The sequence below is a fragment of the Choloepus didactylus genome, chromosome 7, assembly GCF_015220235.1.
Source record: "Choloepus didactylus isolate mChoDid1 chromosome 7, mChoDid1.pri, whole genome shotgun sequence".
Taxonomy (NCBI): domain Eukaryota; kingdom Metazoa; phylum Chordata; class Mammalia; order Pilosa; family Megalonychidae; genus Choloepus; species Choloepus didactylus.
In genome coordinates, this window is record NC_051313.1 from 119,263,428 (window position 1) to 119,276,590 (window position 13,163).

At 39.3% G+C, this 13,163-nt stretch overlaps 1 long non-coding RNA gene across 1 annotated transcript; it reads right to left on the reverse strand.

Moving 5' to 3' along the window:
• Positions 1 to 9,054: 9,054 nt before the first annotated feature.
• LOC119540983 lies at positions 9,055 to 11,671 on the reverse strand. Its single transcript, XR_005218139.1, has 3 exons — positions 11,626 to 11,671; positions 10,325 to 10,547; positions 9,055 to 9,442 (listed from the first exon to the last, which is right to left on the reverse strand). It is a non-coding gene; the product is annotated as an uncharacterized LOC119540983 (long non-coding RNA).
• Positions 11,672 to 13,163: the final 1,492 nt, after the last annotated feature.

Genomic DNA, 13,163 nt, shown 5'->3' on the forward strand with positions numbered 1-13,163 from the left:
TTCATCTCTTTACACCTCAAACCTACGATCTCTGTTAGAAAAGACCTGAGCCTTATCAGGTCATGATTCAATGGATTTGGGCTTCATCAAGTAACCTCCCACTCAATTAAGAGTATAGAGAAAGACAATAAATTAAAAGTAAAGAGCATTCAAGGCAGGAATTCAACTTCAACACATTTTTACTAAAGGAGCACTTAAAGCAAAAGGAACAAGATTACCATGCAAAAATTAATTGATGCATTACCAAGTCTGGAGCCCCCACTCCTCCAGACACAGCTGGACATGAAATCAGAGAGCTACCCCTTATTTGAGTTACAGAAAATTTATAGCATCTTTATTTAGAAGTGCCTTTAATTAAGTTATACTCTATTTTTACATTAAATTATGCATTGTGAACATGATGACTTTCAAAGTGAACTGTCTTGATCCACAAGTGGTTAAAGATCAAAGGAGGGTATCCACATTATCAGAGACTTAGCTTTGAATGCCTGTAAAACTCTACCGATAATATTTATACTAATTAAGCTATGATTTCTGTAAGAGAAATATAACATAGTTTTACTTGTATAAAGTCTAAAAATTAGAAAAGAGATTGCTGTTACTTGTCTCTAGCTTGTTAATAAAGTTTTTTCATTTTATTCTATGATAGTTTAGCCATTACATCATGTTGATAAACATACATTTGATTAGGACTGTATTCAACCTTGCTACATTATTTATGACATCTCTGTGGTTAAAGTAACAGCTGCAACCCCATCCTGTTTTCACAGAGGACTAGGCGATTACATGTTATCTATATCTAAGAAGGGCGAGAAGGACTTTCTGCTTTCCTGAAAATATTCACAGCTTTTCTAACTCTGGCTTCTCCTTCAGTATAATCTTCTAATACAGGACTCAAAGGATATGAATCATCTGTCCCAGTTATTATAGTAAGACCTTTCCACTTTTCATCATTTGGAAATTGTACTTGAGTGTTCTTAGGTAAAAGTTCTGTCAAATATGCTTCTATATCAGAAGGAATAACTGGTTCTTCACCATCAGAACAGAAAACATCAGGTGGCATCTGAGAGCAGCATGGAGAGAAGGAATCAGTGTCCTCATCAGATTCCTCAGTAGAGATATCATCCTGCGATAGCTGACATGGCAGTGATGCTCCCTCTTTCATCAGGTGGTTGTAGGGATTATGAGAAAATACCTTTGAAGCTCCTAGCAATGTGCCTAGTGTAGAGTAAGTGCTCAGAAAGGTGTAGGACATTTGCAAGGCTGTTAGTTGTTTGTGGTGGTAATTAATGACCTCCTAATTGTCTCACACCCCTCTAACGTTGATAATCCTCACTGGCATCAGACATCTTTTCTAAACAAAAATGTGGTTATCTTCCATGCTTCATATTCTTTGATTCATTTCAATTTTCAACAGAATAACTTCCAATATTCCTTATGCAAGAGGTTATGAAACACTTCTGGGAAGATGGCAGAGTAGGTGAGGCGGAACAGGCTTTGCATCTGTGACAGTAACTAGAAAGGGACCAGAGAGCACCAGGGACCGTGGTTTCAGTTTGTGACTGGCCATAGAGAGTCCCACGGTATGTGCAGGGGACTCTGACAAAAATGGAGGAGAGACGGCAGTTCGAGGAACAAGGTGAGTTCATTCCCATCGGACTGCTTCCCAGCTGGCAGCGACAAAACACTGCTGGACAAGGGAATGAGCAGTGGCTCTCCACACCCGTGCACCTACCTTGACAGTTTGCTGGGGGAGGAGGGTGATCCTCCTCAGCCAGACAGCAGGGAGCACCCATGAGGGAACCCAGTGGGCAGCATTTGCTCTCCCCCCATGGAAGTCCGAGGGGTGGAATGGTTAGAAGCAGGGAAGGGAGAGGCACCATATGGTGATCAGGAGCCCCTCCCACACTCCAGAGACTCACGGGCACAAGGCAGGCAGAGAACTGGCAGGCAGGACCCATGCTCCATCAGCAGGGTGCCCTTCATCGGGCTCCTTGCCTACCTCCTCAGGGCCCACATTGGAGCCTAGGACAGGCACACCCCAGTGAACAGGGAGAATGGGTGCACTGATTGGTTCCCCACCCAGTTTGGACTCCACCCAGCACAGTTTCCAGGAAGACTGATATCAGAGCACCACCTGCTGGTTGGTTAGGGAAACTGCCCTCCAGCAAGCTGTACCGCAAGATTGCCACCTGCTGGTAGATGGGGAAACTGCACCCAAGTAAGCTGTGCCTCAAGAGTGCCACCTGCTGGTAATATGGGGAAACTGCACTCCAGCAAGCTGTACCTCAAGATTGCCACCTGCTGGTAGGTGAGGGAAACTGCACCCAAGTAAGCTGTGCCTCAAGAGTGCCACCTGCTGGTAATATGGGGAAACTGCACTCCAGCAAGCTGTACCTCAAGATTGCCACCTGCTGGTAGATGGGGAAACTGCACTCAAGTAAGCTGTGCCTCAAGAGAGCAACCTGCTGGTAATATGGGGAAACTGCACTCCAAAAAAACAAATTATATATAAATGCTAAAATAAGTCTGCAAATCCCAAAATAACCCTATCAAGACAAGTAAATGCCCCAAAGTCAACAGAAAATAACAAAGCACTTGAAGGATCTAGAAGATATGGACAAGCCAAATGAACAAATTAAAAAGCCACAAGAGACACAAAATTTAGAGCAACTAGTTAAAGAAGTACAAACAAATCTCCAAAACAATGTCAATGAGCTGGCTAAGGACATAAAGGAAATCGAGAAGACTACAAGAGCACAAAGAATTTGAAAGAGTAAATTAAAAAGTAGCAGACCTTATGGCTCCAATTAAAATATATACTAGAGACACACAACAGCAAATTTGAAGAGGCAGAAGAAAGGATAAGTGAACTTGAGGATAGAGTAATTGAATGTGAACACATAAAAGAATAAATGCGAAAAAAATCAAAAAATTTGAAATAGATCTCAGAATAATGATGCCAACATGAAGCAAACAAAAATAAGAATCATTGATGTCCCAGAAGGAGAAGAGAAGGGTAAAGGGCTAGGAAGAATGCTTCAAGACATAGCTGAGAAAAACTTCCCAAACTTTCTAAATGACATAAATATGAAATCAAAGATACCCAATGAACTCCAAATAGAATAAATCCAAATAAACATACTCTGAGACACATACTGATTAGATTACCAAATGCTGAAGAGAAGGAGAAAGTTCGGAAAGCAGCAAGAAAGAAGCAATTAACCACATACAAGGGAAACAACGTAACACTAAGCACTGATTACTCAGTGGGCACCATGGAAGTGAGAAGGCAGTGGTATGACATATTTAAGATTCTGAAAGAAAAAAAATGCCAGTCAAGAATTCTTTATGCAGCAAAGCTCTCTTTCAAAATTGAGGGAGAGTTTAAAATTTTCACAGACAAACACTGAGAGAATTTGTTAACAAGAGACCTGACCTGAAGAAATACTAAAGGGAGCTCTACCAGCTGACGAAAAAAAGAAAGGAGAGAGAGGTTTGGAGAAGAGTATGGAACTGAGGAGTTATTAGTAAGGGTAACTTGAAGGAAAAAAAGAGAAAGGAGAAAAGATAGCTCTAACAACTAAAAACCAAAGGATAAGATGGCTGGTTCAAGAACTGCCTTCACAGTAATAGCTTTGAATGTGAAAGGATTAAACTCTTCAACTAAAAGATAAAGACTGGTAGAATGGATTAAAACATATGATCCATCAATGTGCTGTTTACAAGAGACTAATCTTAGACCCTGTGACACAAAGAGACTGAAAATGAAAAGATGGAAAAAATATTCCATGCAAACTGCAATCAAGAGAAAACTGGGTAGCTACACTAATATCAGACAAAATAGGCTTTAAATGTAAAGATGTCATAAGAGACAAAGAAGTACATTATATATTAATAAAAGGGATAAATCACAAAAAAGAAATAACAATTATAGATGTTTATGCACCCAATCAAGGAGCCCCAAAATGCATGGGAAAAACATTGGCTAAACTGAAGGGAGCAATAGACATGTTACAATAATAGTGGGAGGCTTCAATACACCACTCTCCTCTATACATAGAACAATTAGACAGAGGACCAATAAGGAAGTTGAGGACCTAAACAATATGATAAATGAATTAGACTTAACAGACATATATAGATTGTTGCATCCCAAAGTACCAGGATACACTTTATTCTCTAGTGCACATGGAACTTTTTCCAAGATAGATCATATGCTGGGGCACAAAAGAAGTCTTAATAAATTTTAAAAGATTGAAATTATTTGAAGTGCATTCTCTGACCACTGAGCACTTCCTGACAACATGGGACATGGATTCCAGGAATGAGCCTGACCCTGGCATTGAGGGATTGAGAATGCCTTTTTGACCAAAAGGGGGAAAAGAAAGGCAACAAAATAAGGTCTTGGTGGCTAAGAGAATCCTGATAGAGTCAAGAGGCTGTCCTGGAGGTTGCTCCTATGCAAGCTTCGCCTAGATATGCCAAATGACCACAATATGATGAGCCCAAGTCACAGTAGTCCTGAAAACCTTAAAAAATACCAGGATCCTTATTTGAGACTCTATAAAAGTTTCACTCACCAAGTTTATTCTTCAGAAACTTAAATCCTTCAGAGAGCTCCTATGCCAGATAAGTCCCCAAACCCAGAGGCAATAGCCTCTTCAAGAACATCAACTAGATGTGTCCCCTTTGCTTATAAAGTTGACACCCCTTTTCAACATGAACAGGTTAGGGTGGTTGCTAGACATCCCTGAAGACCAGGAAAGTGATCAAACTAGAGAAACAGGTAGCAACAGACAAAATGGAATTGTGAATAACTGAATTTTTATATAATTTTCTTTTTCTTAGTTGCTAGGGTATTAGAAAAGCTAGAAGGAAAGAATTGAAATGGTGGAACTATAACCCAAAGCATCCTTTGAAATTTGTTCTATAGCAACTTGTTAAATTGTAATTTGAAAGCTATACCTTTTTGTATGTATGTTATATTTCACAATAAGGAAATAACTGAAACTATGGTACCATAACTCATAACAACTTTGGAAATTTCCTTTATATCTACTCGTTAAATCATACTTTGAAAGATATTACCTTTTTGTATATATGTTATGTTTCATAATAAGGAAATAACTGAAACTGTGGAACTGTAACCTATAATACTTTTTGAAATTTGCTCTCTACTTGTTAAATTGCACTTGGAAAGTTATCACTTCTATGTATATGTTATTTTCCACAATAAAAAATGTGATAAATAAATAAATAAAAGAGGTTATGAAAGGAATAAATGCTACTTTGCTTACTCATAATGATTCCAAATTTTATGACAATCCATCTGTGGTAGGTATATCCCCCATAATCGAAGGAAAGCCATTGGTCTCCATTCTTTTTCCCTGAAGTCTCTCTTCTGAGGCTCTCAAACGGGAATCTCAAGCCTTGGAAATGTCTCTGCCTTCAACTCTGCATCACACTGGATAGTGAAGCCCGGATGTTCTACATCTGTCTGTTGTAACGACCTTTGAGGTAATTGACAATTTGCTCCGTTGTATTTTATACCTCAGATGTTTTTCATGTTTTTTTTTTGTTTGATTTTTTTTTTTTTTTTGACGTGTCAGGGGTACTTTATTGAGATTTTCTTCTTTTACACCTGAAATGGATGTTTGATTAATCTAGATGGGGATCTGAATTGTTAAGTTTGTATGTTAAGAATAAACAAACTTTTTTCCTAAGGGGAATCTTGACTGCTTTTAGATACTTGCTTAATTTACCTCGGGGGGGGGGGTGCCTTTTTACTTTTTCATATGCCCTTAATAGGCTCCTCTACTAAGAGTTTTCTTTGGCAGATGCACTACCCGAACACTCCCCTGCCAAAACCTCTGCTGTTAGCAATACAAAACCTGGTCAACCTCCTCATATATATAGAACAGTTATTAGGAAAACTGGATGACCACAACCAAAGATATTACAGAATGCACATAGTTCTGGCGGGGGAGCCAAGATCACAGGGAGGTTTTGGAAACAATTCTATTAAAAACATGGGAATAGGAGTAATTAAAAACATTCAACACATATTAAATGCTTGCCTGTGACTCCAAATCATCATTTAGTATGCGCTGTATTATAGGATATAAAACTGCAACCACCCTCCATCCTATGGAATGTTAAATTAACATCCAAGGCAACCAAAAAACCTTGCATTTACAAAATAGTTGATAAAAAAATATTCCACTGGATTGTACAACAAGGGAGAAACAAGGACCCCTGATAAGTCGTGGTATATGATATTAATCAGATTTCGCTTCTTTCTCTCCCGCTTCATCAGAGGCTGGACTCCCATCATTTTTAATTTCTCCATTTTATGCAGGTAAATCTCCTTTGGTTTCTCGGTTAGCCACTACAGCTTGTTTCCCTTTGCTCCCCTTTTCATTTTTGGCTGAAATTTATTGTCAGACTTATCCTTCCTGCTGCCTTTTTTGGCTTCGTTTCCACTTTTGCAGGAGCAGGTGTAGCTGACAGCCTCGCTGACCGCCTCCTTCCCGCCCCCCGGGGCGGAGCTGCCTTCCTCTGGGGCGTCCGGCTGCCGAGCCGGCGCATGCGCGATGCTGCTGGCCCTGCCGCTCCTCCCGCCCTCCGAGCATTTCTTATGATTTCAATTATATCAGTTTTTTTCTTTGACAGAAATCATGTTTTGTGATTTTAAAATACATCATATCATTAGGAGTGAGGCTGCCTTGTCTTTCTTAGTATTTTTCATTTAGTTATTTTACTTTAAAATTTTCATATAAAACGTTTATATTTTTCCTTTGTGTTTCTTAGCTTACATGAGTTTCATCATAAATTTTCATGATAACATTTGTGAGCTAAAAATTTAATTCGCTGCCCAGCTATCTATCCTATATGGTAGAAAATAAAAAGAAATGACACATTGGAAGCTGAATTGCCCTGTGTGACTTAAGGGATGTGGCCTTAAAAAAATGTGTATACCTTCATGTTTTGTTTTGTTTTGTTTTGTTTTTTCTTTTCCTTTACTTTTTCTGCTGGCTGGAATGTGGAATGATGAGTGGAACTCAAATAACATCTTTGACCATGTAGTGAATGTAATAGGACCCGGGTAGCAGAAAAGATTAAATGAGACTCAGTGTTTGACAACTTCATGGAAGCACTCTGTTGCCCAATTCCAGACATCTTTTCTGTAAGAAATAAACTTCTATATCTTTAAGCCATTTACATGCACATTTGTCCCTTCTGATTTAATCTAATCCTAACTATGCCCCTCCCTTGAAGGACAGCAGCAGCGACTCCCACAGCTGAACACTCAGCTGAACACTCAGTTGGACAAGAGGCTGAAAGTCCCACGTTGCCTGCTGAGCTACTCCCAGTCCTCCAGTACTGCAGTCTCGCCTCTCACTTCCCCCTCAACCATCACCCACTCCTGACTGCCCTTCCTACTCTTTCCTATTCAGCTGCCACAGTTTATAATTTTTGTCCTCCTCTCACATCTGCTTGGCAAAACTCCAATATAAATGAATCTAATCATCTATTTCTCACACTACCAGCTGTAAAACTCCCTACATATGAACAGCTTGGTACCTCTGCATCTCTGTAGTCACTATTGCAACTTGGGCCTCAGAACCATCTGTTAATCCTTTCATGTGTCTCCATCCACATGCATTTCCTTACATTTGCACCATTAATTTCACGAAAACACAACTGCCTTCGAACTTCTGCTCTATTCCCCTCTTATTCTCAATATATGACTGTGTTGTCACTTTGAAAAAAAATAATTAGAATCCACTGGAAAGGATATGGATCATCTTTGTAAAAACAACTATAACAAATATATCTAAATCTGCCCCTCTCCCTTACTCCTCTCTCACTGTTATATTAAGTGTCTCTCTTTCTATACAAGGAACACCAATCCAATATTTGCTCCATCCATCCTATTCTCCTTCTCTGGTACTATGAACCATCAGTTTTTCCCCCTCAGCCTCTCTCTACTAGTTCCTTGCCATGAGCCTTAACATTTTCAAAGTCTTACCCTTCTTAAAACCAAAACAATACAGTTTTCCATCAAGCTATAGTCAATCTTCTGACCCTCTGTCCCTTCATAGGCAAATTTCTCAATATAGTTATCTGAACACTCTGTTCCTATTTCCCTGCTTCCCATCTCACTTTCAGGGTACCCTACTCTCATCAGGAGCATTCCATTGAACTTTTCTCACTAGGACACCAGTTCTCACAGTGGGCTCAGCTGGTGCGTTAGCAACGTTGCAGTCCCACATGCGTCTTTATCACCAATGTGCTTTGCAGAGACAACCTTAGAGCTCTGGTATTTTCTGGGGCCGAGTGCCATCCTGCATCTTATGGAAGGCTCCAGGCATGAAGAACCAAACCACACATCTGCAAGGCCCCTCCAGTTCTTTTAAAGTATTCTGCTGAAATTCAATCCAAACCTTTCTTTTTAATGGTAATATTGGAACCCAATTTAAAAATGAGTATTTGAGCTTCATCTGCCTATTTTATGGTTAATCCCCTAAAGGTGTCACACAGCTTAAGAGACAGCCAGATTCTAAGGATAGGAAGCTCCTTATAAAGTGGCAGACACAGGTGAGGACCTAAGCCCCCAAAAGAGAACTCTCCTTGGAACTCTATCAAAGCAACTCATCCTTCAAGGATTGCTTCCTTGGGTGTACAGCTTTTCACAAGAAGAAATGAAGTTCCACCTCAAGTGTGGTATTGTACCTTCTGTGTTTTGCCACAACACAACCATGATTCACTTTATTTCATAAATATTCTTCTGAGTTCTATAGTATTTTGATAATGTAGGGAACTGAAGGATATAATAATAATGAAATAAATATTTAGGGGCACCCTACACACCAAAACACATGGGGTTGCTTCTGGGGCTGGCACATGGGTACATTGCACAGGGCACATTGTCTGCACAGCAGTGGAGCCGCAGTTCACCTCAGTGCACAGAACAGGATGTTTTTAGTCTGACCGGTATTTCCTAGATGACTGGAGAGTCTTTGGGTATTATGACACCACCTCATTATTTGCTTTTGTACAGGTGCTCATGGTCAAATGATGGAGCACTTTAACAGGTTCTGATCTTCATCCTTCAGCACATCAAAAATCTTTAAGTCTGGAAGAAGCATGATTGTGAAGCAATGTGTAGGAAAAAAGATTAGGAAATTTTGTATATCCCATTTGTTCTCCTTCCACTAGCATTTATTTTGTTTTCAAAAATCCACACCAATCTGTGCCTGAATTTGAGATGATCACATCCTCTGATTCAGCATTCCCCCAAAGCTTCCTTCTCTCTCATGATAAGGTTTGCTGAGGACGCAGGTAAGTCAACATAGCCAAAGGATATTGGCCTCTGTCAGCTGCCCCATGTTTCTGTGCTCTTTTAAAAGAATCCAGAGTATTCTAGTTTCAAAAACTAGAAAGAGAGCAAATTTACTACACATAATCACACTTTCAACAATAAAAATATTACATTTATTCTCTGTGGACTAAATTTAAAAGGCTACCGATTTTATGATCTAGAGATCTTTGCTCAGTCACCATTTATGTTTGACTTATTCCTGCAAATTTTCTCTTATATCCATTAAGATCGCTTTTGTGTACCATTTTGATACTATGTTGAACAGTGAGTGCAAAGGTGACTATGGTAAGGGAATGATATATGTAGAAAATTGTTACTTGCAACCTATAGACAAAATTTGTAAGCTAAACCATACAGAATAGTTTTAAATGAATGCAGAGGAGATGTCTCCTTGTCTTTGGGGAAATTATTCCTTCCTTCAGCATCTCTAAGCATCAAGTGTAAGAAAAAGAGACTTCGCCAGGGTCACCATAAAAAAAAAATTATATTTGGTAATTGAATGGGGTAACCAAACCTTTTCTAAATTTTCATTCTCTCTGAACTCCCAGAGAACCTCTGAACTCACATTAGGGTGCCTTTGTTTCTATACCACTTGATCTTATGGTATAAAAAAATATTTTATAGCAATTATGGTTTTATCAGGGAAACAGAACAACTATGGGAGATATAAAACAAAGGATTTGTTGTAGGAATTCGATTATTACAATTGTGGGAGCTCAACTGTTTATGTAAATCTGCTCCTTCTGTGTCTAGTGCTGGGCCTGAAGTCAGCAGTGCTGGAAACTGAGATAGGAAGATAGACACGTAATTGTGGAGACCAAAGACAAACTGGAACTTGGGAGGAAAACTTGTCTGTCTCCCACCATCTCCAACACTGATAACACAGGTGATCCACAGGATAAGCTGGCACCCTTCAGCACAGAGCTACATACACACCTGGTCCATGATTGGAAGAGCTGAAGGAAGAGATCCAGCAGGAGTGAGGAGCCAAGACACGCTTTCTGCTCACACAAACCAAGTGAGCCCACAGCTCCTGACAGTGTGCTTCAGCTGCAACTGTGCTTGGCCTGCACTGACTTCAGAGTGCAAAATGTATGGATGCTGCTTCAATTCTGCCTTCCAAATCTTACAGAAAATTTTCCTGTTGCCAAACCTAGAGCTATACAAGGAAGAGAATTTGTTGAATCAAAGTTCCACCTTAGCCAAGTTGACATACTTATATCAAATTTTTAAAAAAAAGAATCATAAGGAAAAGGAGAAAAGAAGCAACACCATTAATATGAAACACATTACTACTATTCAGATTCTTTCTGTCTAATGAAGAATCTTTTGAGAAGTGAGAAGAATCGGTTGGGACTGCTGAAAAACAGCCCCTGTTGGAGGCCAGGGCACCCCTGCTTGCGTTTGCCACTTTCAGGGTACCTTTCTCCCTTCAGTGACTAGATTGTCCAGACATTATTTTTTTAAGGCATATAGAGCTCAGTTATTAAACTTCATGTTAAAACCAGGATAAAATACTAAAAATGGGAAGTAAGAATTCGGTTGATGTGTAGCCTAGCATTGTAAAAGTCCTTTGGTGGGTAGGCTGCTCAGCACCTCCATTAAGAGCCAAGACTATATCCAGCCAGCCACATTAAAAATAAACTCAAAAATATGCCCCTAAGCTATGAAGACTGTCTCTTCAGGGCAGATTGAGGAAAAGAACACTAGACTGATACTTGCCAGGACTGAGATACTGTCAACTACAGTGGGGATAGTTAGTGGAATTGTGGAAATTAAAAACATAAACTTCTGTTTAAAGGAGTTGCTATATGAAGTCATAACAGTACTGCCATAAACAACTAGAGCACTGGAAAAAATTATACCATTATTTTCAGATAGTAATCAACAGGCAGTGCAAAATTGTGATCCATACAAAAGGAAAAATAAACTTGGTGAGCCCTATTATCAAACCAGTTTAATGCCTGCAGGCATTTCCAGACCACAACATAAAGAAAAGTCACACAAACAGAGCTTTGTGATCTCAATGAATCAAGGAAACAATGTCAGATCCAGGGAGGCTTCAAAGCCTGTAATTTATGGGGCAGAGACCAGAGAGGAAGGAGCAGTACAGAGAAAGTGCTCTTGGAATCTGCATAGGGGTCCTCTTAAGTCTTTGGCTGAGCAGTCTGCACATATGTACGGTAAACACCCCAATAGGCTGGACCAAGAACAACTGCAAGGAAAAGAACAATTACCAAGGAGCTGTGAGCTCAACAGTTCCCAGACCTCACACCATTGCAGGGCATCATTCAAGTTCCCACTTGGGTTCAACATTGTACCAGAAGATCAGGACTGTTTCAGTTTCCTAGGCTACTCAAAGCAAATCCATGTAATGGGTCAGGTTAAACAACAGGAATTTACTAGCTCACAGTTTTGAAGCCAGAAAAATGTTCAAATCAGGGCGATCATCAAGATGGTGCTATTTTTTTTTTTTAACCAAATACCAGCTGCTGGTGATCCTTGGCTCCTCTGCCACATGTCAAGGCACATGGTGGTATCTGCTGGTCTCTCTCTTCTATTCTGGGTTTCATTGACTTCAGTTTCTTGCTTCCATGGCTTTCTCTCTGTGTCTGTCTGAATTTCATTCTCTTATATAGTAATAAGATTAAGACCCATCCTGACTGAGGTGGGTCACGCCTTAACTGAAGTAACCTCTTCAAAAGGTCCTAATCACAATGGGTTCACACCCACAGGAATGAATCAGATTTAAGAACATGTTTTTCTGGGCTACATTCAGCTTTAAACTGCCACAAGTTCCTAGCCAGAGCAACAAAGAAAGAAAAAGAAGTTAAAGGCACACATTTCAGAAAATAAAATTCAAACAACTTTATTCACAGATGACATGATTGTGTAATCAGAAAATTCTCAGGAATCTACAAAAAAAAAAAGCTATCATAACTATTAAGTTAGCTTAGAAAGGTCACAGGATGCAAGGTTGATAAACAAAATCAGTTGCATCCTATATACTGTAGTTTCTCAGCTTGGCACCACTGACATTTTGAGCAGACAATTGTTAGGAGAAGTGTCCTACGAAACATAAGACTTGGTATCCCTGGTCTCTATCAGATAGAAGCCAATAACAGCTTCCAAGCTGTGACAACCAAAAATTTCTCCAGACATTACTAAACGTCTCCTTGGGGAAAAAACAGCCCCCAGTGGAGAGCCACTGCTATATACTATCAATAAATAATGGAAAATCATATATATTTTTTAAATGCCATTTTCAACAGCCTCCAAAAACATGAAATACATAGGGATAGATTTAACAAAATATGTGAAAGCTTGTAAAATGGAAAACTACACGACATTGCTGAGAAAAATCAAAGTTAATAAAGTGAGAGGTATGCCCTCTTGACAGATGGGAAGACTTGTTATTGTTGCAAAGCCTATTCTTCCTGAGCTGATACATACAGCCAGCACTCTCCTGATCATAATCCTGGCAGGGTTTTTGCAGAAATTGAGAAGCTTAGTCTAGAATTAATATGAAAATGCAAAGGACCTAGAAAAGCCAAAATGATTTTGTTGAAGAACAAAATTGGAGGACTTACACTGCCAAATTTCAGGGTTTACTATAAAGGTATAGAAATCTAGACACTGTAGTATTTGGTGTAAGAATATATAAATAGTTAAACATATAGAATAATATTCAGACACAGACCTTCATATACATGTATTTTCTTCACTTGATTTTCAACAAACATATCAAGGTAATTCAATGGGGAAAGGATAATCT